At 46.2% G+C, this 24361-nt stretch overlaps 1 long non-coding RNA gene across 2 annotated transcripts; it reads right to left on the bottom strand.

Moving 5' to 3' along the window:
- Positions 1–10488: 10488 nt before the first annotated feature.
- On the bottom strand, positions 10489–22828 carry LOC149349540 (uncharacterized). 2 transcript variants are annotated; one of them, XR_016290113.1, is made up of 4 exons: positions 22267–22828; positions 21867–22188; positions 16003–16292; positions 10489–11822 (listed from the first exon to the last, which is right to left on the bottom strand). It is a non-coding gene; the product is annotated as an uncharacterized LOC149349540 (long non-coding RNA). The 2 variants fall into 2 exon arrangements; XR_016290114.1 differs by having other exon boundaries at positions 21735–22188.
- Positions 22829–24361: the final 1533 nt, after the last annotated feature.

The raw sequence follows: 24361 nt of genomic DNA on the forward strand, positions 1-24361 counted from the left end.
GAGCCCAAATGAGTTGTGAACCGAAGTGAGTTGTGAGTCGTAACGAATGGCTGGCCCCAGGTGAACTGCGAGTCAGAGAGTCCAGATGAGTTGAGACAAAATGAGTGAGTTCATGAGTTTGAGTGAGCCCATAGGCTGACCAAACTTTTGTGAGCGAACCTGAGTGAGCACTCATGATTTTGCCGAGGCATGGTTGTGAGCGGTTGTAGGGGCCCTTGAGTCACATAGATGCATAGCGTGTATTTGCTAGATCTTCCTGCTATTGTTTTAGTTGTGCCATCTCTTGTTGCCATGGCTGCACTGCTAGCTGTATAGCTTGGTGCACCATCTGAATCAGTTTGGCGTCTTCCTCACCTCCCTGTTTTGATTCAGATGTGGCTGCTGGTGTAGCGGGGGGTTTTGTTTGTTCTTGGTGTTCTGCACTAACTACAGTTGAGCCCACTTATAACGGCCGCGGTTATAATGAAAACTTCCTCTGGACCTGGAAGACGAAATCAGGGAGCCGTCGGGCTGTGCCTGCTCGTCTCTGCCAATCTTTGTGGAGGATTTCTCATCGGTGCTGAACATTTGTGTTCAGATAAACAGCACTGCAATATCCTGGCATGATTCTGCCGGTGGGTGCGGCTCCACCGGTCCCGCACCTGGGCTCACCTCTTGAATGTTCTGGCATTCCGTCAGGCCTAACTCAGCTGGCCATACCTGCTGTGCAAGCCCTACCTGCTGCTTCTAACCTGGTGCCTTGCAGTCACTCTTCTGCTCCAGCTGCATCAGGACCAGCATATCCAGGTCCCCACGGACATCACACCCCTGAAGCTTCCAACTTAAGCCGTAATCTGCCGCTACCTTCAGGTCAGGATGATTTTTCTGATTCATCAGATTCTTCTGCTACTATCTACATGGACACTACTGCGAAGTCCGGAGAAGGGTCTGAGAGATTTATCCATGTGCCTTCAAAGCGTCGTCGCAGCTCAAAGCAGTCACTTTTGAGTGTAGACACTCCAAACGTAACTCAAACACCTAGGCACAACCTTACAGTTGTCATCAAGCTAGTGGATTCTGGACACCGCATTACCCGCTTCAATCCACTGACATTCAGGCAAGGATTCAAATCTGTGGCTCCAAACAGTGTTCTTCAAGTTCGTCCCAACGAGCACCTAAACCTTCTGGCAGTTGACACCCATACAGCGCACGCTACTGAATGCCTCTTGCAAATAACAAGCATAGCTGGAGTTGCAGTTCAAGCCTATGAGTCCCGTCCTAGCAACTGCGGTGTTGGTGTCATTAAGGGTGTCCCCCTGGATCTTCCTCAATCAGAGATTTACTCTGCACTGCTACAGAGAGCTGCGATCAAATCTGTCCGCCGCCTTACCAATTCAGAAAACATACGCATTGTATTTGCGACAGAATCTGTGCCGCAATACATTATTCTCGGTTATACAAGGTACCGTGTGTACGAGTACATTCAAAAACCACGCCAGTGTACCAAATGTCAGCGCTTCGGCCATGTGGCTAGCGCAAGTCCCATTGTGGTGGCAGCCATGGCTGAAATGAATGTGCAGGTGATAACCCCCTTTGTCATAACTGCGGTAAGCAGCATGAGGTGACGTTTATCCGCTGCACTGCCTGCCAAAAGGAGAACATCATCTACAAATATAAGAACTAAAATAATACAGATTATAAGACAGCAACAACTGCTTTAATTGAACAAAATCAAATCCGGGGAAGTCGCCACAGAAAAAATTCATCGCTGGGGAAGAAAGCTTCTCAACCACCGGACAAAGATAAAACAAGTCACTTGCGCACTGAGGATGTAGTTGAGTTCCCTCCTCTTCTACCGTGCCAAAACATTGAGCCACCTCTAATAACGAGTACACATGCGAAAACTCCACGGCAGCTGTAGTATGCAACCTGGAACCACTCGCACGAAGGATCTATTTGCCAAATTTCCGGCAGTATCAGTTCCCTACTGTGCTCGCTTGTTGAGGCTGTCCGCGCTTTTCTTACACCACATTCCTTGCCAGTGGGGCCAACCATCCTTACAATCCTTGACTTCATTTCACTTCTACTTGCACAATGGTGTTAGCAGTCAATAGGCCAGCTACTCTCCCTAGCATGCAAAGCATCCGTAACAAGGCCACCATCTTCCAATAGAATGCCTGCAGTCTTCGTTCCCGATTGTCTGATTTCCGAGCACCGTTTCCCGATTATTGCCATTTCAGAATCTCGTCTGTGTACTACCACTAGTCTTTTAGGCTTATACCGTTCAGAACTCTATGACCGGCACTAACATCAGCAGAGTTCTTTTAGCTGTCCGGAAAGACGTCACCTCCATCCCACACCCAATACCTGCCCACTCATGGAATGAATATCTTGCAGCCACCATCAAGATCATGAATCTGTGCTTCACAGTGATCGTCGGGTACATACCCCCCGCGTGTCACCTTTGACGTTGACCGCCTTAAGGATATTGTACGCAGTACTCCTGCACCCACATCATAACGGGAGACTTCAATGCACACCATCCTGTTAGGGGAGGCACAAGGTCAACAGCCAGAGGACAACAGTTATTTGATTTTGCAGAGTGCAATAATTTAACTTTCTTCAACAACGGCCATGCAACTTTTTATCAAGGTGCAAGGTCCAGTGCCCTTGACATTTCTATGATCTCTGCACATCTGTCATCTTCAACAACTTGGAATGTCGACATAGAATCTCATGGCAGCGATCATCTACCTAGGTGCAACCGGCCAAATCTTTAGCTGGCTTGCCTGACGGCTGCTTTTTCTGCGCTCCTGTGCTTTATGACGAAGCAAACTTGCGGAACACTCAGTATTAAGCCTGGCCTTAATGAGCGTGTGCTTAGTTTCGATATGTTCGCAACTTTGCTCCATCATAAGCTGAAGGAGAACAGAAAATGCGGTCCTCACGCACGCCAGCTAAAGACTTGGCTGGCTGTACATTAAGGTTGGTGGTGCTTTTTTAAGTTTCCAGCGGCGTAAGGTACGCTACACGAATTGGGATGTTTTCTTTGACACAGTAGAAAAATTGGAGCTCTCACACCTTGATTATGAAAACTTAATTGATGCTGTAGCACATGCTAAAACGTCCAGCACTGAAGTTATAACTGTACCAAAAGTGTACTCAACTGTAGATGCTGAATATGAGCGACTTCAAGCAATTCGCCGCAGAGCAGAGAGACGAGCATGCAGAACGAATAATAGAGAAGATATCAGTGTTGCTAGGCGCGCACAGAAACATGTTCAGCGCCATTTGGACAAGCTGGCAAGACGGGAATGGCGATCCTTCTGCACAAAGCTTGATCCCAGAAAGCCTCTTCCTACAGTATGGAGCATTGTACGCAGCCTCGGTAGTCAGCCCTCGCTTACATTAAATCTTTTTGAGTGCGTAGCTGTGAATGCGCATATTTCTCGTCCCGATGCAGCGGAGGCTTTCTGTTCCAAGTTCATTGCTCGATCAACAGCCACATCAGTGCCATTACCTCCCCAAAGCTTCATCCCTTCACCTAATACTGCCCTCCTTGATGAACTATGGATAAACTTCATGTGGCTCTGGCAGCTACCAGTAAAAGATCCTGCCCAGAACCGGACGGTGTAAGCTACACTACCCTTTCTCACCTGACAACTAGGGCCAAGGTTCCTCTGCTCGCAGTTTATAACACCCCTTGGGAGTCCAGCTGCCTTGAAATGTGCTGGAATCGTGTGCGTGTCGTACCTATCCTCAAGCCTGGAAAACCATCAACTGACTTAAACACCTACCGTCCCATAACGCTTCTAAGCTGCATCGGAAAACTGATGGAGAAAATGGTACACTCCCGCCTAGCCTGGGACATGACGAACAGGGGAATTTACCCTCCGACCATGTCTGGTTTCCGAAAGGGACGCAGCAGCATTGACATTATTGCCCTTGCTAGTTGTGTCAAATGCAGCAAAGCAGTGCGATCTATGACCATTGCTGTTTCTTGACGTGAAGTGAGCCTTTGATAACATCACACGAGTCAATTCACTCAGCTTTACAATCAATTGGCATTAGTGGACGAACATATAACTGGCTGCCTGACTATCTCCACGTGATTTTTATGTCAACAAGTGAAGGTGACAGCTCTGCATCAAACACCTTGCGGAGTACCTCAGGGGGGGATACTAAGTCCCACCATTTTCAATCTCACTTGTTGGCTTGAAAAAATGCTTGCCACCGACAGTTGAAATCTCCCTTTATGCAGATGGCACCTGTGTATGGTGTTCCGGATGCAACAAGCGCATTGTGCATGCCCGACTACAGAGGGCAATAGGCTGCATTGAATCATTCTTAAGTAAACGCGGTCTCACCATGTCATCAGATAAAAGCTCAGCAATTGCATTTTTGAGGCGCGATCTTTCGCACTACATGCTGAAAGGTGCTGGTACTCCAATACCGTACGTCACAAGGCATAAATTTCTGGAGGTAACGTTTGACAAGTCGCTGTCATGGTCCCCACATGTGCAACAGCTGAAAATCATGCTCTACTCTTATGTCTCTATTTTTGTATGCTCTCCGCCATCAGAAGAGGCTATTCTACACTTTCATTACTACGACTGTATGGAGCGCTCTGTGAAGGCCTTCTGCGCTACAGTCTCCCAGCTTTTCAGGGTATTTCACAAACAAATATTAAAATCCTTGAAGCTGTGCAAGCTAAAGCCTTGAGATTCTGTCTCGGCCTTCCCAAAAACACCTCCACAGTGGGTACTCTAGCAGAGAGCAGACGCCTGTGTGCGTCACTACTGTTAGCCCAGGAGCTCCTTCGTGCCCAGGTGCGGTTAGTGGCTCGTGTACCTAACCATCCGCTCAGAGTACTGCAAAAAGGAAGTTTATACCATCCTCCCATCGCAGTACCAGCGCCCTGTCACAACCTCCTCCACACCTTGGAGGTACGCAGCATGGAAAATCAAGACCACAGTTCCTGGCATTAAAAGAAAAACAAACACCCCCAATCCTGCACTGAAATACTTTGCTCTTGAGCACATTTATGGTTGCTACAGTGCGTATTGCCACATCTACACTGATAGCTCGTCACGTCCTTCTCATCAGCGATTGGTGTCCAGATTCCGTCAACGCGCACCACAATTTCAGAGACACTCAGTCACCGTACCTCGACTACTGCTACCGAGCTGGCTGCTCTGTGAGCATTTACTTACATTCTAAAATAACTGCCAACAGCATGGGTTATCTTCAGTGACTCTCGTGCTGCACTACAATTGATAAAGTCATCAGGAAACCTTCAGGAGGAGATCGTTGATGACTTGAACAGATTACACACCGAGGCCTGTGAACTATGTCACCGTGTTGTGCCTCAGTGGTTACCTGCTCACTATGGCCTTGCAGGCAATGATCGTGCTGACGGTGCAGCGAGGTTGGTGCATGGTGACACCTCCTTGCTCCTACCCATAATGGCGCAAGACTTCTGGCTACTAAATCCTGGCAGACGCAACGCTCTTTGTGGTGTGGCCCGCAGCGTCAATATAGACCCCTTCTTCGCATCGACCCCACTAGTGAATTCCGCACGCCACACGATTTAGATAGACGTGATCGTAATTGTCTGCACCAAATTCGTCTCGACATTGCCTTCACTAAATTCTGTCTTTATAAAATTGGTGTATCAAGCAGCCCTCTGTGCTTGACATGTGGTGTGCGCGAGGATCTTCAGCACTTGATCTGCCGCTGCCAAATCTTTAATCCCCATCGCAAAGCACTGTTAAGTGCTTCAGGACTTCGTCAGGACGGCCCCGTGCACCTGGAGCATGCCCTTGGACCCTAGAGTGATGCGACTTTGGCTGTGCAAGGGACAAAAGCATTCTTAGGTTTTTTTTTAGGGACACAGGTTTAGTGGACATACTTTGATAATCATGTGTGTTTGTGAGTGCATCAGTGTTGAGTATGCTTGATGTCACCTTTCTTTTTTCCCTTTTTCACCCTCATCTGGAGTAACATGCTAGGCTCATAACCAGGCACACCTCTCCTCTATTCATTAAAGTCTCTCTCTCTCTCCTCTGGACCTGACAATATTCTGAGCATGTGTCTTCTTAGGTATGACGAATCAGTTGCCAAGTTCCTCGTCATCGTCATTATCTTTCATACATTTTTGTTGACAGGGAAAGTGCCAGGTGAATGGAAGACTGCATGAGTCATACCGATTTTTAAGCAAAGCGATTGCCTAGTATTAAACTATTGTCCTATATCATTACTGCCATCTTGCTGTAAACTTATGGAACATGTAATCGACACTCGCATTTAGAGCAGAATTCGATTCTATCAAACTCCCAACACGGATTCTGGAAAGCATACTCGACAGTTGCACAACTTTTATCTGTAGTCCAGTCCTTAGTCTCAGCCCTCGACAGTAGCAACCAGATTGACGCGCTCTTTTTAGACTTTAGTAAATCCAAGCTTTTCATGTAGTTCCTCATAATAGGCTAATAACGAAATTACGAATTGGTCACCCATAGATCTTTATTTTTTGGATAAGTGTCACGAATCCCCGGAGAACACTCGGGCCAAAAGAATGGACTAGGCGACAAGTGTACTCACACAGATGCACATACGCGACACAAACACTAGCACACAAAACTATCTAACAAAACTAACACTAAACACAAAGACTACCAATACACTCTACCTGGGAACACCCAGTCTACTATTGTTCGAAGTTCGTGCTCAAGGTTCGGTGCTGATAAAGCGTTGCATGGGTCCAGTCAGTGGCATTCAGGTAGCTGGTATCAAGGTGGTGTTCGAAGTGCTGAGGCTCGCGTCGCTGGCAGCCTCGATGGCAGTGTCGTACAAGCTCCCGGTCCAAGTGCCAGTGGAGGCGATGCTGGCGATGTTGGTGTTATGGGCACCACCCGGATGGGTGGCAACAGTGCTGGAGGCACCCCTGGCCGTAGCACGTGGTTGCGTCAGCCGTTGACTTCTCGGAATGGGCTCAGGAAAGGAAGGAAGTCTATGGTGCGATGCTGTAGAACTCGAGATCACCAGCCGAGCTGTTCCTGACCCGCCAGAACATCCGCTTCTCTGTTCTTCCCCCCCGTGCCACGCTATCCCTCGCGCTTTTATAACCTTGGCATTGGTACACGTCATCCTTGTCTTCATCGTCATAGCCTTCTCTTCTCCACCAATCATCTCTTCCCGAACCTCACTGAATACTTCTTCTTCATACGTCACGCTTATCGTCATCCTCATTGTCTTCTCCGAACTTCTTTAGTTCATACTTCTATTCCAAACTTCCTATTAATATGTGACAAGGGCCCCCTCTCTCAAGAGTTTTTCCATAAAAAACTGCTCATATCATCTCCATCTTCAAGCCTTCCAGCCAACCGACTATCTTCTGCGGCAATTCTGGACCCAGCACACACCAAAAGCACACCACTGACACAGCACACCAAATTGCTTTTACGGAACATTAACACACCACTGCCGCTGTCCGTGCGGTGTCCTTAATGAACATGTTCATGTCCACAACACACTCCATTGTATAAGCATACAACAACAACAACAACAACAACAAAAAGATACATCCCAGAGATAGCTAAAGCTGTTTAGTTGTCTCTACTCATGAAGTCCGCTCCAACGTTATCTCCGCCTTTAATATATTCCACCTTGCAAGGCCAAACAACACACTCCCTTGTATAAGCACACAACAACAACAACAACAAAAAGATACATCCCAGAGATAGCTAAAGTTGTTTAGTTGTCTCTACTCATGAAGTCCGCTCCAACGTTATCTCTGCCTTTAATATATTCCACCTTGCAAGGCCAAACTCCATCTCATGACTTTACTATTGCTCATTTTGGCCTTGGTTAAGCATGCTGATCCGTTTGAATTCTGAAATGTCTCCCATATAGATAAATGTGAAATTTCTTTACTGCCCATACCACCGCCAAGCATTCCTTTTCAACAGTGGAGTAGTAGCGTTCACTAGCCAATAATCTCTTACTAGCAAAAAATACCCGATGTAGCATTCGATTCTCTACTTGCAAAAGTACGGCTCCTAATGCTCTGTCTGATGCATCAGTGCGTAGAACAAATTCTTCATCCAAATTCGAAGCAAGCAGAACGCGCGGTTTTGCCATATGCCATTTTAACATCACGAATGCACTCTCATGTTCAGCGGTACAATTCAGCTTATTGCTTGTACCCTTCTTAGTGAGTTCGACAAGCGGATCGGCTTTGTAAGCATAATCAGGAATTAAGTCCCTGTAGTACCCCGTTAAACCCAGGAACGACTGTACTTCTTTCTTGGTCGTCGGTGTCTGGCTTGCTGTATTTTGACCAAGATTTCATCTTTCGTCGCGATGCGCCCCATCCCCAGCTTGTGTCCGAGAAAAGAAAAGAAATGGCTTCAAAGCCCACCTTACACTTTGCCGATTTTATGGTCAACCTGGTTTGCTGAATTCTGTCAAATAATTTTTCCAACGTAATTACGCGCTCTTCCCATGTATCTGTTGCCACAAGGATGTCATCAATATAGTGTTCTACATTTTGGAGCCCATCCAAAACCTTCCTCATCAGCTTCGTGAATATTGTGGATGCTGTCTTCAATCCAAAAGGCAGGAATTTAGACTGAAATAAACCCGCCGAGCAAGAAAAGGCAGTCTTCTCTTTCGAGGAACCTTCCATTGGTATTTGCCAACACCCTTTAGCTAAATCAAATTTAGAAAAAACTTTTTTGTGAGCTACTTTAGCGAACACCACATCCGCTCTTGGTATAGGTTCCGCATCGGGCACTATAATTTAGCCGACGAAAATCTACACACAATCAGTTAGTACCACTGGGCTTTTTGACAACCACGAGAGGCGCATTGTATGTTGACTACGACCTCTCAATCACACCAAGCTCCAACATCTCCCGCACCTCATTTTCAATTGATTCTTGAACTACTAAAGGTAGTGGGTATTGTTTCACACTGATTGGTCTACCTGTAGAGAGATCTAATTTGCAACATATGACATCAGTTTTGCCCAGCACATCCGAAAACACATCCCCCTTGCTGTGGAGTAGAGCACTCGACACTGCCATACTAGTTTATTATCGCCAAATTTTGCCTGAACAGATTTGTACAAGTTTTCTTTTTTTGCCTTGCACTGTCGCTGACTGGAACTGTTTGCCCAGATCTAATTACACCTCCACGGTCTAGCGCATGTATTGCTGAACTGTGCTATGCCTTGTAGCTCCTTATGAGTCATTTTTTTTTAGCTGCAGGCTCCTCGATCGTTTCAAGTGCCTTCCTTCCATGCTGACTGGTTCCTTGCAAATTCTGTAATCTTTTATGTTACACCTCAGAGCTCCTCATATGTCTTAAGGTTTCATTACTTTTCAGATTCTTTATGTTATAAGAGCCATCTATGTTGTGAATTGCCATGTGAATTGCTCTATATTTTGTATAATTTTACTTGATTTTTTTTTATTACTGTGTAAAGTGCCCTTCTTGCTTGAACCTAACCATGGTCCGTAATATATTCGTAAATAAATAACTAAAAATAAAATTACGTATGATGGTACCGTCAAAATATGTGTTATCGCAATGGTACTACGTCTCAAATACTAAGAACAAGCGTGGCCGCACAACTCAGTTATAGCGAACGAGGAGGTGCCACAAGCTCAGCACTGCCGTCGAAAACCTAGTGCTTCCTGCGGAGGCAGTGCCATGGAGAGCGTATCCGAGTCCCAGTGACACAATCCACCTTCTTCTTTGGAAATAATGAGGCGACTCGATAAAGTAGTCATAAAGGAGTGATGTGCACAATGCAGACGAAACTGCCTGCCAGATGCGGTCGTTGAAATGTATGGCTTGGAAGGCTATGCTGCACTGGTATGAAGCACACCAAGCTTCGCATTACCGTCTTTCTGCATAAGTGCGTGGACAGCAGCAGCCGGCGGCCGCCATTTGTCATCAGCAAGTTTCGTTAGGCAAGGTGCTTTGAAAGCTCGCTTTCATAGGCTACATGCCCAACACAAACGCTTGGATTGCAAACTATTTTTGTTCATTCGACGAATGTGACACTAAGCACTAGTTTAGAAAGGAGGTATAGGAATGATGGGCGACTTTTCGCCGAGTGGTTCGTCCATTTCGAGCCCTACATGGCGGAAAAAAAGATTTCCTGCTTGTGCTCGACAACTTGCAACGCCTCAGGCTAATCCCCCACTGTGGGCATGTGCCACTTTACCAGAGGCCGACAACAACCACTGTGCGGAGCACCATGTGCTATCTTTTATGACTGCGGTGGCCAACCTCTTCTGCCACTGAATGTTGTTTGAAAGACCAGCCACTTGACATGTGCATTAATCACGTGCTCTAGGTGCTCTCTTGGCGGCGCGTCACAACGTATGCTGAGAGTAACAGAGAGACCTGGTGCTGATGTCCCAGCTAAGATCTCTTAGTTTGCTACCATGAAAATGATTAAAGCCGGTTGGATGGAACTCAGTGCTGTGGAGTGCATTAAGATTTGCTTCAGTGTGTTAGAATTAATGCACCCGGGAACTATGAAGGATGGAGTCAAACACCCAAGAGTTCAGACGCACTTGGATTTGAGGCAATGCATCACTCACGCAAAGCTTGCCGGGTTTGAAGTCGTTTAGCAGTCTGTGCGGGTGATGACGCCAACATCGGAGAGCCATACACACAGAAAGCTACAGTACCCGATGTATATGCACTCCCCAGCTGCCAAGGTTATTATGAATGATGAGGAGGCTGACCTAGCACCAGGTGCCGTGAACGCTTCAACTGTAATTAGTTGTATCACATTCTAAAGCAGCTTGTTAGCCACAAGTGCCTCAGCGAGGAGCTAATGGGTCGACCCCACTGGCAAGCTTGGAAACCGACGTGATATGGTGTCCTTTCAAGAAGGAGGCGTGCATAAGAATTTCCTTCAAGATATAAATGCCATTTAATTTTGCCTGCCATTGCATTTTTGGCTGTAGTATGGTATGTTCACTTACTACGAACCTCGTATACAACGAATGCAATCTGCGTGACCGTCAGGTTCGCTGCAGGTGGCCTCAACTGTACCTACATTTGCCGGATTGCAGTGCGAATATTCCCAGTCTTAGCACATGTATTCACTCGTTAATGCACTTCTTAAGCTCCGCGTCTTCAAGATGTGGGAACTATCGTCTCATCCTTGTTAGTAGTTTTGTTGTGTTTGTCCGGACCAGGGGAGGCAGCTACAGCTGCCCAGCTCACTTTGCTACGCTGCTGCTACTGGTTGTTCTTGACTGGCAGCTGCTGCTTGTTCTGGGGAGCAGCAGGACCCACGTTGTGCTGCTGGCTGGACCTGGACTGTAACCTGGGCACTGACTCCGACCTGGATCGGCTGACGTTGGGGGAGTGCCTTCCTCCCTGTTGAACCAGCGAGGCGGCTTCATAGTTCAGTCAGCGCTGTCCCAGTGGCTTTGCCTAGCTTGGCTGTTGATAATGGTGTTAGCTGGCTTCACATCCTTCATGCGGGCCTTGTATCCTTTCTTGTCACCCATCAGGTGGCTCCCTTGGCAGAGTCCGCATCACAGCGCGCACTCGTGGTGTTTTGGGCATCTTCTCCCCGCACCGCAACAGGCTTGGATGCCTTGGTATGGGCACACATCGCACCGGTGTTCTGGCTCCGTGCAGCTATATATAGCGCAGCCTGAAGCATGACTTATGCGCTTCAACAAGCGCCGCCAGGCTAATGGGCTCAAGATAGCTTGTGAGTGGAGGTGGATGCAGTGGAAGATTGGCAGCTTGACCGCCCGTGTCCAGATGCTCTTCCAAGGCACCAAAAAGGTGCCTGACATAACCTGCAAGAACAGTCAGCGGTTTCGATAATTTTAAAAAATAATTATTTAAAGTTAAGGGAAATTAATTACTGTGAGATAAAATTGAAAAAGTACAGCAACAAATTTTCTGTGTGTTTTCTTCTTTGAAATGATTCATTAGACATTACAATACATGGATCACCCAGTGGTATCACTCTACAGCTGCTAAATATTATATGAATTTACTCGATGCTGTTTTGGTTTCACCAAGCGAACGATGGGTGTGACATGTATGGTGTGTTTATATCATGTGAGGCATAAAAAAAAAACTACACTATAATCGCTGATATGTAGTTTTAATTCCCTATTATTCAGTGGCTTTAGAATAATACCAGGTGGTAATCAATGTATTCTAATGTCTGATGCACCATTGCACAGCAGCAAACATGCAACTAAAATGAGGTGGCTGTGTAGTCCTTCGAGAACAAAGTGGCAAATGCCGCTCTAGGAAAGTCCGCCGCGGTGGCCTAGTGGTTATGGTGCTCGGCTGCTAACCCGAAAGACACGGGTTCGATCCCGGCTGCAGCAGTTGAATTTCTTTGGAGGAGAAATTCCAGAGGCCCGTGTACTGTGCGATGTCGGTGCACGTTAAAAAACCCCAGGTGACCGAAGTTTGCAGAGCCCATAACTACTGCGTCCCTCATAGCCCGAGTCATCTTGGGACATTAAACCCACATAAACCAAACCATAAACCAGCCGCTCTAGGAAGGCCCTTCAACCAATTGCATTCATTTGTTGTTTCCACCTGCTATGGATGCTGTGCCAGAATGAGTAGTCACGCAAGGAAGATTAGCACGACACTAATAATTCACCACAGAGCCTCCTTCGAACAGAATTTAATGCTTTGTTTCCTAGTTGTATCCAACTATCAATGAAGCGTTACAGTACCTCATTTCACCTTTATCAGCTAGCACACAGGAAACTGCACATGTCGGTCAGTGAGTATGATAGCATGCTCAAAGTTCTTGGTTTGGCATGATTTTTTGCTAAGGGTCTTTTACCTGTGCTATTCGCTGTCACCCTTGAGCCTCAAACAGACAGCTCAGTCTGCTTATTTCATTCGTCAGGCATCTCATAGTCCTCAGTGAACTTAATCAGCTCTATAGACCTATGTATAATTTTTGTGCTATTTTAAGGCAAGCACTTATTTCCTTACCTTCAGCAATTAATGCCAAAACTATTCATACTGCTTTTAGAATGCACATGAAAGAAGCAAGCAGTCACCGAAAACAAGGAAAGCATAGGGGAATTTTTTATTTTAATTTGTGATGGTCACCTACGGGAAATTATAGTCCGATACAACTCAAGAACAAAGTGGAAATGCTCCTCAAAGGCATACATACCCACCAGTGATGCAATGAGTACAAGCTTTCCCCAAGAGGTGAACTGCTTGGAAAATGGGTTCGACTGCATTACCCATGACAGGTGCTGTTTGGCTCTACATTCCTTGTGCCAAAGAATCAAACATCACTACTTTTCTTTAGTTCTCCTTCACACATCAGAAGACTTCAAGAGATAGCACAATGCTAGTACATGACACAATGCAACGAGAAGCAATAATGCACCCAACCCCATGTAGGTGGTTCCTAGACCGGGCACACTATGGCTTCAGCTTTGGAGCGCTTCATCTGCCACCGTAGTTCCCCACTCCTTGTTACAGACTTAGGTTTCTCTGAATTTTCATTATAATGCAGAGCAGCGAGTGCAGTCCTGTAAGGTACCATATGCACACTATTATCCACGTACCAAATCAAGCCACGACAGCAGTTCAAAATCGCAAATCAAGTTCTAACAGCCAGAGCAAAAGACAAAATAAAAGAAAAAAAAGCAAATGGTCGTTGTCTTGCCCTGCCCTTTCTGACCAACAGATTTCTGCCATCCTTGAAGCTGTGCAACGAGAGATATTTGATTAAATTAGGTTTTCAGTAAAAAGGCAGACATGTCTAGAAGAGATGAAAAGTTAAAAACTGTTGAGGCTATACTGCTGCAACGGTCAGTGAGTGCTACTTTAGTGCTGCAGTGAGGCTGCAATGTTAAGGCCTAGAAAAAATGCAAATATGCATGGTGCAATATACGCGCTATGCATCAGAACACGGTGGAAGTGCCAGTAAAAAGGCACGTCAAGTATTTTAGATGATATTAACCTCAGCCAAGCCCTGAAAGGCAGCTGACACGAAACTTGCACAAGTGATTTTGCCTTGCATACATTTCATTGAAGGAGAAGGCATAATACTTTGGGGCAAAGCGGTTAATCACCGTGTGGAATGATTCCACTGCATATGTTTGCTGGTATGGTGACAGCTGGCAGATATCGCCATACAGCCACTTGCACATGATTAAAGCTTGTCATATGCAGGTATGCCTGCAACAATATGGGCGATAAGAAAATAAAGCAGGTTGCATTTGTTAACAAGCAACTGCAAGTTTTAATAGAACACCACATTCACATCTTGCAAAATATCTTTTTTCAGTGAGCCGTGCTGTAGCCATGTCAACTCCAGCTTCTACAGGCCGATTTGCTCTGGGGCAAAATCAAAGATATGCAGATGTCTTGAAGTTTTGGTATATTTTGGACAAAGCAAATCAAACACCTGATGGCTTGATTTTATGGGGTTTAACGCCCCAAAGCTACTTAGGCTATGAGGGACACCGTGGTGGAGGGTTCCAGATAATTTCAACCACCTGGGGCTCTTTAATGTGCACCGACATTTCACACTACACAGGCCTCTAGCATTTAATCAGCCTGTAGGTCTAAACTACACAATATGCAGAATACCTTAACCCCGTGGGGGCATCTGCTACATGCAGATGTTGGTGAGTTGCGACACCACGGATTCCTGAGCATCCGCAGGGACATCCCCGCTGGGGGATGATGGTGAGCAGTGCGCCACAACGGACCCGATCACTTGCGCTTAGCTGTGCGTGGCATCACCGTGTCCAGAGAAAAGGGGATCCTGGTGGTTGAAACAATGCCGAGCGTTTGGACGTTTAAGGCCCCTCGGCGGAGGCAACACACCACTTTGGCCCGAGCTGCCTGTAAACGGCACCTCTGGCCTGACCCGACCAGGGGAAATCGGCAGTCGCCTTTTCCTGTCTTCCGCTCCATCCTTCACTTTCCTCTCTTTCTTATAACTCTCCTGTCTCCTCCTCCTTTCTTGGTTTTTCCTTTTTTCCTGGCGGCTAGGGTTAACCTTGTGTGGCCAACTACCCTGGGTTTCGTCATATTTGGTTATAGCAGTGGTGTACAGCTGGCGTGGGCAGGGCTTGTTTTTCAAGTTCCTGTCCCATCCCCTTGTTGGGCTCCATGGTGGATGGCCGAACTTAATTTTTTATGGCTAACCTTCTCTCTTCAAATGATCGCCCTCTCAAGAGAGGGCGGACCGATGTAAAGAAACAGTTCCTCCAGAAAACAAAAGATGCCTTCCCCAAATACCATGTCGTCCACAGTGAAAATCCAGAAAAGCAGCAAGGAAAATATCACCATTCATAGTTGCAAGATGTCTGAAAGAAGCCATGGGCCCTGGTTACAAGGTGACCAAACTAGCTAGCAGAGATTTGCTCCTGGAGATCTGTGATAAAGCTCAAGTTCCTAAACTTCCAAAAATTTTGCCATTTGGGGACATTCGTGTCTCCGTTACACTCCACAGGTCGCTTAACAAAGTCCGCGGTGTGATCTCGGAAACTGATTTTCTGGATCTTACCAAGGACGAAATGCTGGATGGTCTCGCAGATCAAAATTTCACCAAAGTAGAAAGAATAAAAAAAAAAGATGACAAAGAAATTCCGACCAAACACCTTGTATTTGCTTTCACTTATAGCATACTTCCTGACTCCATCAAAATGGGGTACACAAAAATTGCCATGAGACCTTACATTCCCAACCCCAGAAGCTGTTTCAATTGCCAAAGGTTTAGCCATGGATGCCAGAGTTGCTGTGGCCGCAAAACGTGCGCGAAATGCGCTTCAAAAGAACACGCCTCAGAAATCTGCGAAACAGCATTTTGCTGCACAAACTGTGAAGGCGAGCACCCAGCCTACTCCAAGTCTTGCCCATCGTGGAAGACAGAAAAAGAAATCATTACATTAAAAACAAAAGAAAACATTTCATTTAAAGAGGCAAGAACACCAGAATGGCAAGCAATTTTTCTCTCACAGTACATACAAGATTTGCCGATTGGTGCGACGGGGCGATCCACCACACCGGCCTCTGGCACCTGCCCAGACCTCATGCAGTGAGGCTGCGGTGGAGCTATCCTCGCCCCAGGTGGAAGTAGCTGACACTACTCCACCGTCTCCAAAGTAGGTCATGCTGCCTCTCGAGGCAGCGGGCCTCAAGACCTCTGTCCACGAGGCGAGGTCTTACATGCACGATCGTCCAGCGTCTCTGAAGAGGTGATGGACACAAGCCAGGGTAACTCCGTGCCGTCGACGCCACAGGTATGGCGGAACTCCCTGTATCAAAAAAAAAGAAGACAAGCCCCGAATTATGGGACCAACCTAAACCCAGTTTTTTACCCCCCCCACACACAAAACAAGATGGCATTCATAACACATTGGAACTGCAGGGGACTTTTAAATAATTTAAATGACATTAGGACATTCTAACTTCAACTTCATTCTCCCCTGTTGCTTTGTGCCTGCACGAAACTAACCCAGGTCCCCAGCATAAAATCTACTAAAAAAATATAATTATTCCGCCATGACCGAGAGCATGCAAACAGGCTATCGGGAGGGGTAGCCATCGTCGTGCACAGTAGTATAGCAGCCCATGAAGTTAAACTTACAACTAAATTAGAGCCAGGAGCAGCCACTCTACTTACATATAAAACTATTAGTGTGCTCTGTATACCTTGGGCCACACCTAAAGGTTACCCACATTGACTTTGAGAACCTTTTAGCGCAACTACCCGAGTCATATCTAGTAGTTGGGGATTTTAACGCTCACTCCCGTTTTTGGGGAAGCGAACGCTCTGACTCTAGAGGCCAAATAATAGAAGATTTTATCCTCACAAATAATGTCTTTTAAACACACAAAAAGCCACATACTGCTCCCCAACTTTGGAGAAAATGAGCTGTTTAGATTTGTCTTTTAGTTCACCATCTGTTTTTAACAATTTTAAATGGGATGTCATCGACAACCCATATAGCAGCGAACACCTCTTTGTACTAATAAGTTTAACATCTGCACTGGAAATCATCCCAACGAAACCGCGACGTTGGAAGCTTCATTTAACAGACTGGCAATTTTTTACAGCAAAAGCCACTTAGAAAAAATAGTTTTAGAAAATCTCAGCATCGATCAAATAAATGAAGAGTTCAGGAATTGTATCATAACTGCCTCACACACAGCTATTCCGCACTCGTCAGGAGTGATGCGACAAAACGACAAAGTGTGGTGGACAAAAGACTGCAAGGAAGCAAAAAAAACAGCAAAATAGAGCTTGGAGTAAATTTCGCAGGTACCCGACACAGGAGAACCTCGTAAATTTTTAAAATGCAAGAGCTAAAGCTCGGTATGTCCGTCGCAGTGCCAAGAAAGCATCGTGGCAGAGTTACGTCTCATCTATAAACAGTCAAATCACATAAAAAAAAATGTGGGAGCCGGTGCGAAAATTAAATGGCAACTTCTCACCATTCACAATTCCTTTTTTAACAATGCCTGGCACACAAACAAGCATAGGAGAACAGGCACACATATTGGGGGAACATTTTGCAGCAGTTTCAAGTTCATCACACTATACGCAGTCTTTTATAAATACAAAAACACAGCCGAAAAACAGACTTCCAACAAGTGGAGGTACTAATGAAAAGTACAATAATCTAATTGCCCTCTAAGAAATCAATACAGTACTGTCTGCTGGGAAAAAAAATCTCTGCCTCTCCCGTAAACGAGAGTAGAGTAAGCATGAAATGTTTACGGGCCTAATGTCATCTCGGTGGACACCCGAACCGCACCGTACAGGAAGGGAGGAACGCCACCACCCGTTCAGCGCGATGCCTTGCCATTTGAACGCAAGGTTTTTTGAGGAAAGGAAATGGCGCAGTAATTCTCTGCCATCTTGGTGGACACCCGAACCGTACCGTAAAGGAAGGGAGGAACGCCACCACCCGTTCGGCGCGATGCCTTGCCCTTTGAACGCAGCGCTTCTCCCCCGGGTCACGTATGACAACGAAGTGTAACGTGGCATTTATGTGCTTTTTGCACGCCTTATTAGAAATCGGAAATTATAATTCCGTGCATTATCAAACCCACAGCTCCACTGATATCTTGATAAACATTGAGAAGGCACTGGCAGCAGTTATTTTTTGTCTCGTTTGGAGACCAACCGGTGCTTGCATGCCGGTCGCGTAGGAGGGCTTAGAGAGTCTCGTTAAATCTCGTTAAGTCTCGTACGGTGCCCGGATGTTCTCGTTTCAGAGCCCGGATGACTGGAATTCAGTGCCCGGATGAGTGGATTTCAGTGCCCGGATGAGTGGATTTCAGTGCCCGGATGACGGGAATTCAGTGCCCGGATGACGGGAATTCAGTGCCCGGATGACGGGAATTCAGTGCCCGGATGAGTGTATTTCAGTGCCCGGATGAGTGGATTTCAGTGCCCGGATGATGGCTCTAGGTCTCGGCGTGACGTCACCACACTGCCGACAACGGGGGCTAAAAGCATTTCATGCTTAAAAACTGCTCCAGGACCCGACCAGATACACTACGAAATGCTTGCCCATCTTTCCCAGTAGAGGCTCTATTAAATTTCTTTAACAAAATATTCAAAGAAGGAAAAATACCTAAGGAGTGGAAAAGAGCCGTTATAGTACCATTCCTTAGACCTGGTAAACTTCCAACTTCTCCTAGTAGCTATAGGCCTATAAGCCCTTACAAGCTGTCTCACCAAATTTTTTGAAAGCCCCTTGAATATAAGATTAACCTTTGTCCTTGAATCCCGCAAACTTCTTGACATCCATCAATGCGGTTTTAAAAAGGCATGCTCAACAACTGACCATCTAGTTCGCCTTGAAAATACAATCTGAGAAGCTTTCATACACAAACAGCACTGTCTTTCCATCTTCTTCGATATAGAGAAAGCATATACAATCCGGAGGCTTGGAATCCTCCGCGACTTAGGGGACCTGGGCATCCGTAGTAGGATGTTGAACTGCTTGAATGACTTCCTTTCCAACCGTTCTTTTCATGTATGTCTAAGCTCAACCCTCTCAAGGAACTTCATTCAAGAAAATGGAGTACCTCAGGGGTGTATATTAGGTACAACGCTCTTTATTATAAAAATGAATCCCATAGCTAAAATAATCCCAAAGTCTATTATGTATTCAGTCTATGTTGACGTGATTTTCAAATAGCCTGCACATCCTCAAACATAGCAACATGCGAGAGGCAAATGCAAATGACAATAAACAAACTAATGACGTGGGCACATAGAAATGGTTTCCAGTTTTCCGCACAGAAAACAGTGGCTGTTCTTTTCTCGCTTCAACGAGGCCTACAAGGCAACCCCACCTTACACTGAAACGAAAGCGAACTGCCTGTAAAAAATGAACATAAATTTCTAAGCCTGACATTTCTAGGCCATAAAAAGAAGGCTTGACACTCCCTGAACATACTCAAAATACTTTCACGAAAACACAGGGGATCCAGCAGAACATGTCTTCTACATATCTACCACTCCCTCATATGCTCTGCCTTAGATTACGGATGCGTAGTGTACGAGTCAACGAGACCATCCTACCTTAAACGACTAGATCCGGTACAGAACCTAGGTTTGCGTCTCTCGATTGGTGCATAGAGAAAATCCCCCATGAATAGTCTTTACGCTGATGAACCACCTCTCACAGATAGGAGAACAATGCTTATGTGCGCATACGTACTAAAAATAAAGTCCTTACCAAAACATCTGTTATCCCAGAGTCACAAAGTGCCCTTCGAAGGCTCTCTTCAATAATAAGCCCCAATCAATAAGACCTCTATCATTACGCTTTGAAGATAAATGTCAAGAGTTAGGATTGCTAGATGCCCTACCTGAAATTGCCCCAAGACATAATCCACTGCTGCCATGGAACAGCCTACCCTCTGTGTGTAATTTCACATTAACACGCCTTCGCAAAAAACGAAGACCACATCAACACATACTACAAGAATATCTGGCACTAAAAGGAAAATATGCAAGCTACACAGAATTTTACATAGATAGCTCAAAATCGGAACAATACATCAGGAGTGCTGCAGTACAAGGAAAATGGGAAGAAACAGCAAGACTGCCAAATTGTGCATAAATTTTCACAGCTAAATGCTATGCAGTGTGTGTAGCTGTGGACAGAATAATGAAGTACAATATTGAAAACAGCATAATTTACAAAGATTCACTGAGTCGACTCCATGCACTCAATTCTAGAAACGCAGCTGAGCCCCTGGTTGGAAGCATAATTCACAACATAGTAAAAATCACAGCAGAAAGTCACAGGATAATATTGTGCTGGGTGCTGAGCCATATTGGGATAGAGGGAAATGAGAGAGCAGACAGGTGCGCATCACGAGCTTACTGCGGTAAAATCGAGAAAGTCAACACGCCCCATAGGGACTGTATGAAGTTAATACAGACTAAGTTGAAAGATGAATAGCAAGCGGCTTGGGAAAACGAAAAGAACAACAAACTACACTCCGTGAAGCCCATCTTCGGGGAATGGAAATCATGCAGGTACCAGAAACGTATCATAAAGGTAATCTTATGTTGACTTCGCACTGGACACACTCACATAACACAATTTTCTGTTAACAGTACATATAACAGTCATATAACAGTACTGTACTTTGACTACCTTGCTTTGATGTAAAGGAATGCCTATTTACATGGTGATGCTAGGATAAACCCCTATGTGGACAGGAGCTCACCGTGAACCATAATTTATTGATTGTCATGCCCAAAACTCGAAAAGCTAAGGAAAAAGTACTTCACTCAATTTTATAAAGAATGCATCCCTTTTCACCCAGAACTGCTCTTAAGTAATAATGCAATTGTAGATATATCTTATATTTTTAAGTTTTTAAAGGAAGTAGGTTTTCTTCAAAAACTGAATGCGGCCCTGAGAAGAACGCTGAGATTTTTATTTGGTTCGTAGGGAGCCTCGAGATCCTTGCCCAGCCAAGGATGGTCACCGAGGTTACTTGACCCTCTTTAAAGCTTTTACTAATGGCCTGTTATAAAATGTCTTTCCCTTGTCGTCACTATGTAGTATAAAGTTTTAGGCCCTCTACACCACCGATCAGTTTTCACATTTTATAAAATTCTGAAGAAAACTTTTCCTATACCTAGTGTTTGGCGCATGATGGCCTTAGCTGCCTATGTGCCGTTAAACCCAACATAACAGAACACAACGCAGAATACCTTCAGTTCACAAAGGAAAACCTGACACATTTAAAAATATAAGATTAAAGTTTGCTGCACTTTTAAGCTAGCATCACCATGTAAATAGGCATTCCTTTACATCAAAGCAAGGTAGTCAAAGTACAGTACTGTTATATGAATGAAAACAAGGCTGATAAATCACCTGGAAAAATCCATTTGCGTGGCTCCAACTTTCCGTGCTGGCACCTCCCATATAGCGATTTCCACTGGTCGTGCTGGAGCAGCTTTTTTTGCTCAGTGATGATGAAGTCGAGTTCCACTGGTCACAAACTGGACCGACCGCGCGAAGTCCAAGCACTCATACAGCAGCAGCGACAATGAAAAGTACCTCTTTAAAGCATTTTTTCGAGAAACATTTCGCAGAAGCACCTACGAAGCGCCCTAAAGTGATGGACTGGGCGAGTTGGTAAACCGTCGCACCATAAACCGTTCCGTACCATAAGCACTCTGCAGACATGCAATATATATTCATTTATGAACTTACCTAGAGAACAACTGAGCTCCTCATTGTCTACGAGGTTCACCAAAATGCGGTGCACCTCAGGCATGAACAAAACGACTGGTAGGTTCCATCGTAAAAGAAGTGCTTGCTCGCCGCGTCTCGTCGTCTGCTTACGTGTATTTTGGTGCCAGAATTGCCAGGCCTCAACTTCCGGAACCAGTATTTCTGCTGCGCGCTCTGCATCTTCCGCTGGTCGACGACGGTCGCTGCCCTCCGAGGCAGTTTGGAGTGCTCTTTTGCGATTCGAGCGCCTCGCTTCGGATCCACCAGTGCATTTCGCCAATAGTGTGTGCCATGGTCATCATGCCTATCCTGTCGCTGTTGCCTGTACCCGCCTGAGCGGCAAAGTACAAGTGGTTTATGACCGACTTGCACCACAGTGCGATTACTTAGCACCCACAGGACTTGGAACCAGCCAGCATTTTTCTCTTCATCCCTGAAAACCGAAAACTCGATTAGTCAAAGAAACTCTGACGTCTTTTATGCTTCTAGGAATATCCACAGCAAAACTGACCTTTACTGACATGCCAGGTATCAGTGCAGTTGTAGTGTCAGTTCTGGTGGTTCTTATATACTTCCGTACTTGTGGGTGGCGGTTGGTAACAACCTCATTTATCTTCACGCCACTGTCGTCAAGTGATGTCAGAGACCCCATGAGAACATTTCTGGAAAGGCACTTAGTGAGAACATTACAATGCATTCTGCACAGTTTGCACTGCGATACACATATAAATAAGAATGAAGTATCACGTCTTAGAATGAAGCACTGAACACTTACCGTTGGCCAGGTGCTTACATGTTTTCGTTCTCACCTGCACAAGCCTGACATCAATGATTTTATTCATAGATGTCTCAAGCACAGAATATGTGCCATATTTCGCACAGTACCCCGGCGAGTCGGCTTGACTGTACCAGTACTGGCACCAGTACTGCCTTCCTTCAGCCTGTCAAGCAGAAGTCTCCGCTCTTCTTGACAAACCTTACGTCATTTCCTATAGGGTTTGAAGCATCGGCCGGCTTATCTCCAATAGAGCCGTCTGCACTGCAACAGCCGCCGAGTGCAGAGTTACAGGAGTTCCTCTCAGCTGCGAGTCGGCTTGACTGTACCAGTACTGGCACCAGTACTGCCTTCCTTCAGCCTGTCAAGCAGAAGTCTCCGCTCTTCTTGACAAACCTTACGTCATTTCCTATAGGGTTTGAAGCATCGGCCGGCTTATCTCCAATAGAGCCGTCTGCACTGCAACAGCCGCCGAGTGCAGAGTTACAGGAGTTCCTCTCAGCTGGTGGCCCAGCACCCGGCAACTACATACTGGATTTCATTACCAGTACCGTTGCTGCAGATGACTCATTATGCACTCCTTCCCACACCAGTGGCACCGTCAAGGCAGTCTCAAACAGAAGAGGAGGAGCCGAAACCACTCGTGCTTCCTTCCTCGTCCGCTGTGACAAAGGCCCCCATTTGGTCACCGCTTTCCTCGGCACAGCTTATCTCCAATAGAGCCGTCTGCACTGCAACAGCCACCGAGTGCAGAGTTGCAGGAGTTCCTCTGTCTGCTGGTGGCCCAGTATCCGGCAACTACATACTGGATTTCATTACCAGTACCGTTGCTGCAGATGACTCATTATGCACTCCTTCCCACACCAATGGCACCGTCGAGGCAGTCTCAAACAGAAGAGGAGGAGCCGAAACCACTCGTGCTTCCTTCCTCGTCCGCTGTGACAAAGGCCCACATTTGGTCACCGCTTTCCTCGGCACAGCTTATCTCCAATAGATCAGCCGGCTTATCTCCAATAGAGCCGTCTGCACTGCAACAGCCGCCGCCGAGTGCAGAGTTGCAGGAGTTCCTCTGTCAGCTGGTGGCCCAGTATCCGGCAACTACATACTGGATTTCATTACCAGTACCGTTGCTGCAGATGACTCATTATTCACTCCTTCCCACACCAATGGCACCGTCGAGGCAGTCTCAAACAGAAGAGGAGGAGCCGAAACCACTCGTGCTTCCTTCCTCGTCCGCTGTGACAAAGGCCCACATTTGGTCACCGCTTTCCTCGGCACAGCTTATCTCCAATAGAGCCGTCTGCACTGCAACAGCCGCCGAGTGCAGAGTTGCAGGAGTTCCTCTGTCAGCTGGTGGCCCAGTATCCGGCAACTACATACTGGATTTCATTACCAGTACCGTTGCTGCAGACGACTCATTATGCACTCCTTCCCACACCAATGGCACCGTCGAGGCAGTCTCAAACAGAAGAGGAGGAGCCGAAACCACTCGTGCTTCCTTCCTCGTCCGCTGTGACAAAGGCCCACATTTGGTCACCGCTTTCCTCGGCACAGCTTATCTCCAATAGATCAGCCGGCTTATCTCCAATAGAGCCGTCTGCACTGCAACAGCCACCGAGTGCAGAGTTGCAGGAGTTCCTCTGTCAGCTGGTGGCCCAGTATCCGGCAACAACATACTGGATTTCATTACCAGTACCGTTGCTGCAGATGACTCATTATGCACTCCTTCCCACACCAGTGGCACCGTCAAGGCAGTCTCAAACAGAAGAGGAGGAGCCGAAACCACTCGTGCTTCCTTCCTCGTCCGCTGTGACAAAGGCCCACATTTGGT

Source organism: Amblyomma mixtum, chromosome 3, assembly GCF_055824585.1.
Source record: "Amblyomma mixtum isolate Tamu chromosome 3, ASM5582458v1, whole genome shotgun sequence".
NCBI lineage: Eukaryota > Metazoa > Arthropoda > Arachnida > Ixodida > Ixodidae > Amblyomma > Amblyomma mixtum.